This window comes from Pelmatolapia mariae, linkage group LG14, assembly GCF_036321145.2.
Source record: "Pelmatolapia mariae isolate MD_Pm_ZW linkage group LG14, Pm_UMD_F_2, whole genome shotgun sequence".
Classification (NCBI taxonomy): domain Eukaryota; kingdom Metazoa; phylum Chordata; class Actinopteri; order Cichliformes; family Cichlidae; genus Pelmatolapia; species Pelmatolapia mariae.
The window spans coordinates 40,042,099-40,050,474 of record NC_086239.1 but is presented as its reverse complement, the minus strand read 5'-3'; positions in this window follow the sequence as shown (position 1 = coordinate 40,050,474).

Below are 8,376 nucleotides of genomic sequence, written 5' to 3'. Positions count from 1 at the left end.
TTCCTGGAACAGTACTGAACTCACCTGCAACTTGCTTCGCTGTTCATCTGCAATCACTCATCACCTCATGGGCTTACTAACTACTAACTATCAAATAAGGGAGACTTTGGCATGCCAGACGCTCAATGCACACTCAGCTGTGCTGATGGTGGTATTCAATTTAATCAATTCCTCATCTAAAACATTATTGAAAAATACAGTAAATGATAACAGAAATCACACAGGCATTTCCTTTTAAAAGCAAGCAAAAAAGAAAAATTATATACTGTAATAAAATACTGTAAATACAGACTTCACTTACCCAGTTTGTTGTGCTATGCAGACCAAATGGCACCTTATTTTTATGAATCACATATTACATCACATCTGGTGTGCGTCTGATACAACTGCAGTCAAGACAGTGCAGGTAAACGTCAATATACGGGACATTTAAGGTAGCTTTATGTCCCGCTAAAACAAGACAGTTGGCAACCCTGTCTACTCAGGCTACACGCTTCGGCCGTGTCTGCCTCACCTGCCTGCCCTCCTGCCCATCGCTTCACTCTGGATCTCTGGAAATAAAGGATGGGATTAACCATCTGTCTCATCCTGCTTCTCAACCAGACACTATTTTTGCCTGCAAAGTAAGACATTGCTCCTAACTAATTAAGGAATTAATTACCCTCTCCCTCTCTTTCAGTAATCCCCACATCAGAGACTCCCGCTACATTTTCCACATTTCCAGTTTTGCTTTCCTGTGCTCAATAAAGCACTGTAATTGTCAGTTGTGCCTTGAGTCTACTTTTGGGTCCATTTCCCACATATCAGCCTTTCAGCCTCTGACAAGTTCAGGCATCTCCAGAGGGGTCTGTGGACAGAGCATCAAAAACAACATCCTTCCTCTGCTCTTTTTAGTGAGCACATAGGATATCTGAAAGAAAGTATTATGGCTATGGTTCGAAGCTGGATTCTAAGAAAAAAAGTATTGGTGGATTAACCATCACCCAACAGCTGTGATCTAGAAATTTACTTCATAAGTCTTTTCTTTCCCTTCATGAATTGCTACCTTATTGTGGTGGAGGGGTTTGTGTGTCCCAGGGATCCCAGGGGATATGTTGTCTGGGGGCATCTGCCCCCTGGCAGGGTCTCCCATGGCAAATTGGTCCTGGGTGAGGGACCAGACAAAGAGCGATTCATGGGGGGCGGCCAGGCACAGTTCGAATAAGGGGACCTGGGCCCATCCTCCTGTAGACCCAACAGCCGCAGGAGGTGCCATAGTGGTGAGGTGCAATGTGTGTCGGGCGGTGGCCAGGAACAGAGGCCCTGGCGGATGGATCCCTGGCTACCAAGACTAGCAATTGGTACATGGAATGTCAACTCTCTGGTGGGGATGGAGTCTGAGTTAGTGCATGAGGTTTAGAGGTCGGGGTCACATCAACACATCGCTTGGTCTCTGGAACCAATCTCCTGGAGAGGAGCTGGAAGTCATGATCCTGTGTCTTGTAACCCAACGTGTTGAGTTTTAGTTTATGTTTAAGTCCTCTAGGTTTTCTAAGTTCATTTCTGTTTTGCCTAGGTTGCCTTGTTGTAGTTTATCTTTCAGATCCCCTTGGGTCTTCAACCCCAGTGTTTAAGTTTCCTTTGCCTTCATGTGTGTCACGTCTGTGCATCTTATGTTGTCAAGCTCATCTCATTAAGTTTCCTGTTTTATTTTGAAGAGGTATTGTACTTCTGCGATCCATGTGTTTAGTTTTACTCTCCTCCTGTGACATTAGGCAAGGCAAGGCAAGTTTATTTATATAGCACAATTCAACAACAGGGTGATTCAAAGTGCTTTACAGGGACATTAAAAACAAAAACAAATAAAAAGCATGATTAGAATTGATTAAAAAAAAACAGTAGATAAAATCAGAACAGTAGATAAAATCAGTAGTTAAAATTTAAGTTTAGAAATTTAAGCTTAAAAGTGTGGATTTGGTGTTTTATTCAAATGCAGCTGAGAATAGGTGAGTCTTCAACCTGGATTTAAATAAACTGAGTGTTTCAGCTGATCTGAGGCTCTCTGGGAGTTTGTTCCAGATATATGGAGCATAAAAGCTGAATGCAGCTTCTCCGTGTTTGGTTCTGACTCTGGGAACTGATAAAAATCCAGATCCAGATGACCTGAGGGATCTGGAAGGTTCATACTGGGTCAGGAGGTCACTGATATATTTTGGTCCTAAACCATTCAGAGCTTTATAGACCAGCATCAGAACTTTAAAGTCTATCCTCTGACGGACAGGCAGCCAGTGTAAAGACCTCAGAGCTGGACTGATGTGGTCCAATTTTTTGGTCTTAGTGAGGACTCGAGCAGCAGAGTTCTGAATGAGCTGTAGTTGTCTGACTGATTTTTTAGGTAGACCTGTAAAGATGCTGTTACAGTAATCAAGCCTGCTAAAGATGAATGCATGGACTAGTTTTTCCAGGTCCGGTTGAGACATCAGATCTTTTATCCTTGAAATATTCTTGAGGTGATAGTAAGCTGATTTTGTTATTGTCTTAATGTGTTTTTCTAAGTTTAGGTCTGCATCCATCACTACACCCAAATTTCTCGCCTGGTTTGTGGTTTTTAGGTGTATAGATTGAAGTTCTCTGGTGACCTGTAATCGTTTTTCTTTGGCACCAAAGACTATTACTTCAGTTTTGTTTTTGTTTAACTGGAGAAAATTGTGGCACAACCAGTCATTAATTTCCTCAATGCATTTACCAAGAGCCTGTACAGGGCCTCGGTCTCCTGGTGACATTGTGATATATATTTGTGTGTCATCTGCGTAGCTATGATAGTTTATTTTGTTGTTCTTTATAATCTGTGCCAGTGGGAGCATGTAAATGTTAAACAGAAGGGGTCCCAAGATGGAACCTTGGGGAACTCCACATGTGATACTTGTCTGCTCAGATGTGAAGTTACCTATTGATACAAAGTATTTCCTGCTTTCTAAGTATGTTTTGAACCAGTTTAGTACAGTTCCTGAAAGACCTGCCCAGTTCTCCAGTCGTTTGAGTAATATGTTGTGGTCAACTGTATCAAATGCTGCACTGAGATCCAGTAAAACTAAGACTGACATTTTTCCACTGTCTGTATTCAGACATATGTCATTAAACACTTTGGTCAGAGCGGTTTCAGTGCTGTGGTTCTGTCTAAAACCTGACTGGAAGGCATCATAGCAGTTATTCTGTGTTAAGAAGTAATTGAGCTGTTGAGAAACTGCTTTTTCAATGATCTTACTTAAAAATGGGAGGTTTGAGATCGGCCTGTAGTTGTTCATTTGTGTCTTGTCAAGATTGTCCTTTTTCAGTATAGGTTTAATTACAGCAGTTTTTAGTGATTCTGGAAACACACCTGACATTAAAGAAAAGTTTACGATCTGTAACAGGTCTGACTCTAAAGTCTTTGAGACCTTTTTGAAAAAACTTGTTGGCAGGACATCTAAACAGCAAGAGGAGGAGTTCAGTTGACCTAAGATGTCCTCCAGGTCTTTGCTGTTAATAGGGTGGAACTGTTTGATGGTGTTTAAACAGTTTTTCGGTGGACACAGTACATATCCTGGATCTGCTGTTGATGTACCAATTGCTTGTCTAATCTTTTGGATTTTTTCTGTGAAGAATTTGGCAAAGTCATTGCAGGCCATGGTCGAATGAAGTTCAGCTGCCACTGACACAGGAGGGTTTGTTAGTCTGTCAACTGTAGAAAATAAGACCCGAGCGTTATGACTGTTTTTGGTGATGATATCAGGGAAGTAGGACCTCCTTGCACTCCTCAGTTGTAAATTATAATTGTGAAGTTTCTCTTTATAGATGTCATAATGAACCTGGAGGTTTGTTTTTCTCCATCTGCGCTCAGCTTTCCTACACTCTCTTTTTGCATTTTTCACCAGTGTGGAGTTTCTCCATGGAGACTTTTTCCTTCCAGAGATAACCTTCACCTTAATGGGAGCAATAGTGTCCATTACATTTAACATTTTAGCATTGAAGCTAGTGACGAGCTCATTGACTGAACCTCTGGACAGGTCAGGTGTTAATGGGAAGACCTGGTTAAAGATCTCACTACTGTGTTCAGTTATACACCGTTTTGTGATCACTGCTGTTGATATATTTGTGTGGGCTGAAATTTTACTTTCAAAGAAAACACAGTAATGATCAGACAGGCCCACATCAGACACAGTAACCTTTGAAATGCTCAGGCCCTTGGAGATCAGTAGGTCAAGAGTGTGTCCTCTATTATGTGTGGCCTCTGTTACATGCTGAGTCAGCCCAAAGTTGCCCAGAGTGTTACTCAGGTCTTTAGTCCCTTTGTCCTGAGGGTTGTCCACATGGATGTTAAAATCCCCAACAATAATTACACAGTCGAAATCAACACATATCACAGACAGCAGTTCACTGAGGTCATTAAAAAAGTCTGTGCAGTATTTGGGAGGCCTGTAAACATTAAGAAACACAACTTTGAATGGGGCCTTCAGCTGTAAAGCCACATATTCAAAAGACTGAAAACTTCCAGGAGATAGCTGCTTACATTGAGATGATTCATTAAATAAGACAGCAACCCCTCCTCCTCTCCTGCTCACCCTGGCCTCACTGATAAAACTGTAGTTAGGAGGGGTCGTCTCGATGAGAACAGCTCCACTGTTACTTTGGTCCAACCAAGTTTCAGTTAAAAACATAAAATCAAGGCTGTGCTCAGTGATTAAATCATTAATTAAAAATGTTTTCCCAGCTAAAGATCTCACGTTTAATAAAGCCAACTTAAGTGTTTTAGAGGTATTATTTGCCCCCTCGTGTTTGGGAGCAGTCTGTGGCACACAAGCTATGTTTACTATATTTAAAGATCTTTTAGAGTGCAGCTCTTTGTGTTTTGACCAGGCCACACGTCTCCTTCTGTCACCTAAAAGTACAGAAATTTTAAAACCTTCTAGTAAACAGGGTCCCAGCTTCTCCTGGGAAAAGTCACCACTGTCATAATCCTCGCAGCCGGGACCCTCCACACATCAGACTGTGGAGACAGAGCATGAAGGTGGTAAGGAGGAACTAAGGGGGGCGAGGCTGGGCAGTGTAACTTTGATTGTTCTGTTGAGGGCAGGGCTCGATGGCGAACCTTTGGCTGCTCTGGTGGGGGGTTAATGGGGGACAAAAAGGGATTGGGCCGGGGGGTAGATCTGAGCCCAGCATTGACCCGCTCCATCATCTCCTCAGTGAATTTCAGGTGTGGGGAGGAGGGAGAAAGGGAGGGAGAGGAGGGTGATGGCCTGTCAGGGGTTTGGGGGACTGAGGAAGGTTGTGGTCCCTGGTCCTGGTCGTTGGTGTTGTTGAGAGAGTTGGAGGCGAGTAGGGACCCCTCTTCTTGCCTCAGATGTCTCTCCTTTCTGAGGCTCTTCCCGGGTGGGGGCAGATGGAGCTCCTCCTCAAGGTTTCTGCTGGGCTTTGTCTGTTCTTGGAGTACTGTTTGTTCCTCTATATGAGATAACTCCTCGTTTATCTCAGCCTTGGCACCAAGCACAGATGGATGATGTATGAAATAAAACAAGTTGGAGGTGAACAGTTTCACCCCTGACTTGTTAAAATTAAATCCATTTGCTTTAAACAGATGCCTGCGTTCCCAGAAAATATTAAAGTTGTTGATAAAATGCACTGAGTGGTCAGTACATGCTGATATGAGCCATTTATTCAGTGCTAACAACCTGCTGAATCTCTCGTCTCCTCCTCTGACGGGCGGTACAGGCCCACTGATGAATACAGCTGCATTCAGAGAGTTTACAGTATTTAATAATCCAGTAAAGTCCCGTTTCAGAACCTCCGACTGTTGTTTGGACACATCGTTTGACCCTGTATGCAAAATAATGTTTGTCACAGTTGGATATTCATCTGCAATCTGAAGAATTCTCTCCTTCAGGTTGTTGACCATATCCTTAGGAAAGCAGAGGACTTTAGTGTTCTTACCGCACATCCTTTGTACATCCTTTACGGCAGAGTCACCCACAATCAGAGTTTCAGGCCTAGCCTTTAGCTTTCCCTGTGGCCTTTTACTTTTCAACAGATTTTCAGACCTTACTTCACTACTTTTAGATGGATGGTTGTCCGATATAGATCCAGGGTCCTTTGATAGTGGAGCAAATCTGTTCTGCAGTTTCACATTCAGTTGTTTTGGAGGTTTGTTGTTAACCTTCCTATTCACGGTTGTCCAGTCCTGTTTCCTCCCGTATACAGGGGTAGAAGAGCTTCTCTGTCTCGTAGGAAGTGAAGGCCAGTCGGTTTCAGAGATTTCAGCTCGCTGTGCTCTGCCTGTGATACGTCCTCCCCCTTCCAGGAGACATGATTTATGTCTTGGTTTTGCACCAAGACAGTCCGAGGGGGGATTATCGCTTGATGATTTATAATAATGCACAGAGTCTACTTTCTTGGTCATGTTATCTGTGCTCCTTAGCTGTGTACTAGCTTGCTCATCGCCATTGTTTTGAATCAAAGGCAAGGTTGTTTCATTTCCACACAGTCCATTTACCTCCACGTTTACTTCTAAGCGATGAATTTTTGTCTCCAGTACTGCAATCTTCTGCAGGAGTTTGTGGTAGTCATCTGTGGAGAGGGGAGGCATCTTGTTGCTAGTTAGCCTAGCGGTTAGCACCTTTCCAGGCTATTGAGGCTGTTCGGTGCCCAGACGCAGTAATCAGGCTTCAGCTGTGTATAGGCCACAGACACACGGAGCGCTGAAGATAAGGTAACTATAAAAATGTTGCTGTTTCTGTTAAGAACACTTTAGTCTAAATGATCTATAAGTGTCCAAAAGCTATCGCAGGTAAGCTCATACGGAAAAAAAGGGAAAAAATCAGCATAAAAATCAATAAAAGAAGCAAAGCATTAAAGAGCAAAGAGAGGAAGCGTCCACACTCACAAAAGGTTCATTCATATCAGCTTTTTCCCCACGTGTTTCCACTTCCCCTGATCACCTCATGTGTGCATTTAGTCTGTTTCCAGTCATTCATCATCAGGTCGTCTGCTAGGTTCACGTCATGTTTCCAGGTCTTTCTATGTATCCATGCTAGGTCTCCATGTTTAAAGTTTTTTTCATGTTTTAATTTTAGTCCACCAAGTTTAGGTTATTGTTCAGTTTCATCCATGCCCTTAGTTTGTATTTATTTTGTCAGGCTTAATGAACAGCTTGTTTTCTGTTAAGATTAAGTTTTGTTCTTGCGTGTCTGCACTTGGGTCCTCTTCCTCACTCAACAGTCTGCTTTGTAGCCAGACTGTGACACTGGACTCTGTCTCAGTCTGGAATTGCCCTTGGTGAGAGGGGGCGAGCTGTGGTGGGTATCCTAGTATCCCCTCGGCTTGCAGGGTTTCTCCCTGTGGATGAGAAGGTTTGTTCCCTGTGGGTTGGGGAACTGGTCCTAACTGTTTTCCTCGCATATGCACCGAGCAACAGTTCAGAGTACCCAGCCTTCTTGGGGTCCCTGGGGTGCTTGAGGGTACTCCACCTGGGGACTGTTCTCCTACTGTGAGATTTTCAGGGAGAGTGAGACCTGGAGGGGCTCGATTGGGAGGAACAGCATCCTGGATCTGAACCCAAGGGGTTTTTAGTTACTGGACTGTGCAAACCACAGTTTGTCCATAACGAACACTATGTTCGAACATAAGGGTGTCCATAAGTGCACAGGGCACTGGGACATTGACGGGTCTGTCTAGCACAGACCCACCACTGGAATGAGACAATTCTACTACAACAGCAAAAAGCATTGAACACCAAGCAGAGCTCTTTGATCTCATGCACGAGGGAGAGAACTGTGACAAGCATGTTCCTGTCGCTCACCCCAGTCGCTCTCGTCTGCTCCCTCGTAACACTGCTCTTTATTGTGGTTACATGAAGATGCATAAGTTCATTAACATATGACGTCTTGCATAGGCATACATGTAAACAAAGAGTACCTTGTCTGTGTGTACATATAGGCATGTGTGCGCGCGCGTGTGTGCGTGTGTGTGTGTGTGTGTGTGTGTGTGTGAGAGAGAGAGAGGGGGGTCAAAATGTGACCCTGTGAAGACTCCCCAGCGGTCCACCTAAACAACAGGCACTTATACTTAAACAGATACAGAGTAGGTGTCCTCCTATACCATAAATCAGTAAGAGAAGGTATGACCTCTCTCCTTTGCAGACTGCTAAGGATCAGACATCCTATCATTATGCAATCAATTATAAAACTAAGCATATATGAGTAAATATTTCTAAGCATAAATGACAATCCACAATATAAACCTGACAGACATCCTAGGCCGCAGGTCAATGATTGATTTTGTAATCGTATTACGATAAATTCTGGACACTTGGTGGAAGAGAGGGGCTGATCACCACCTGGTGGTGAGTTGAATCAGATGCCG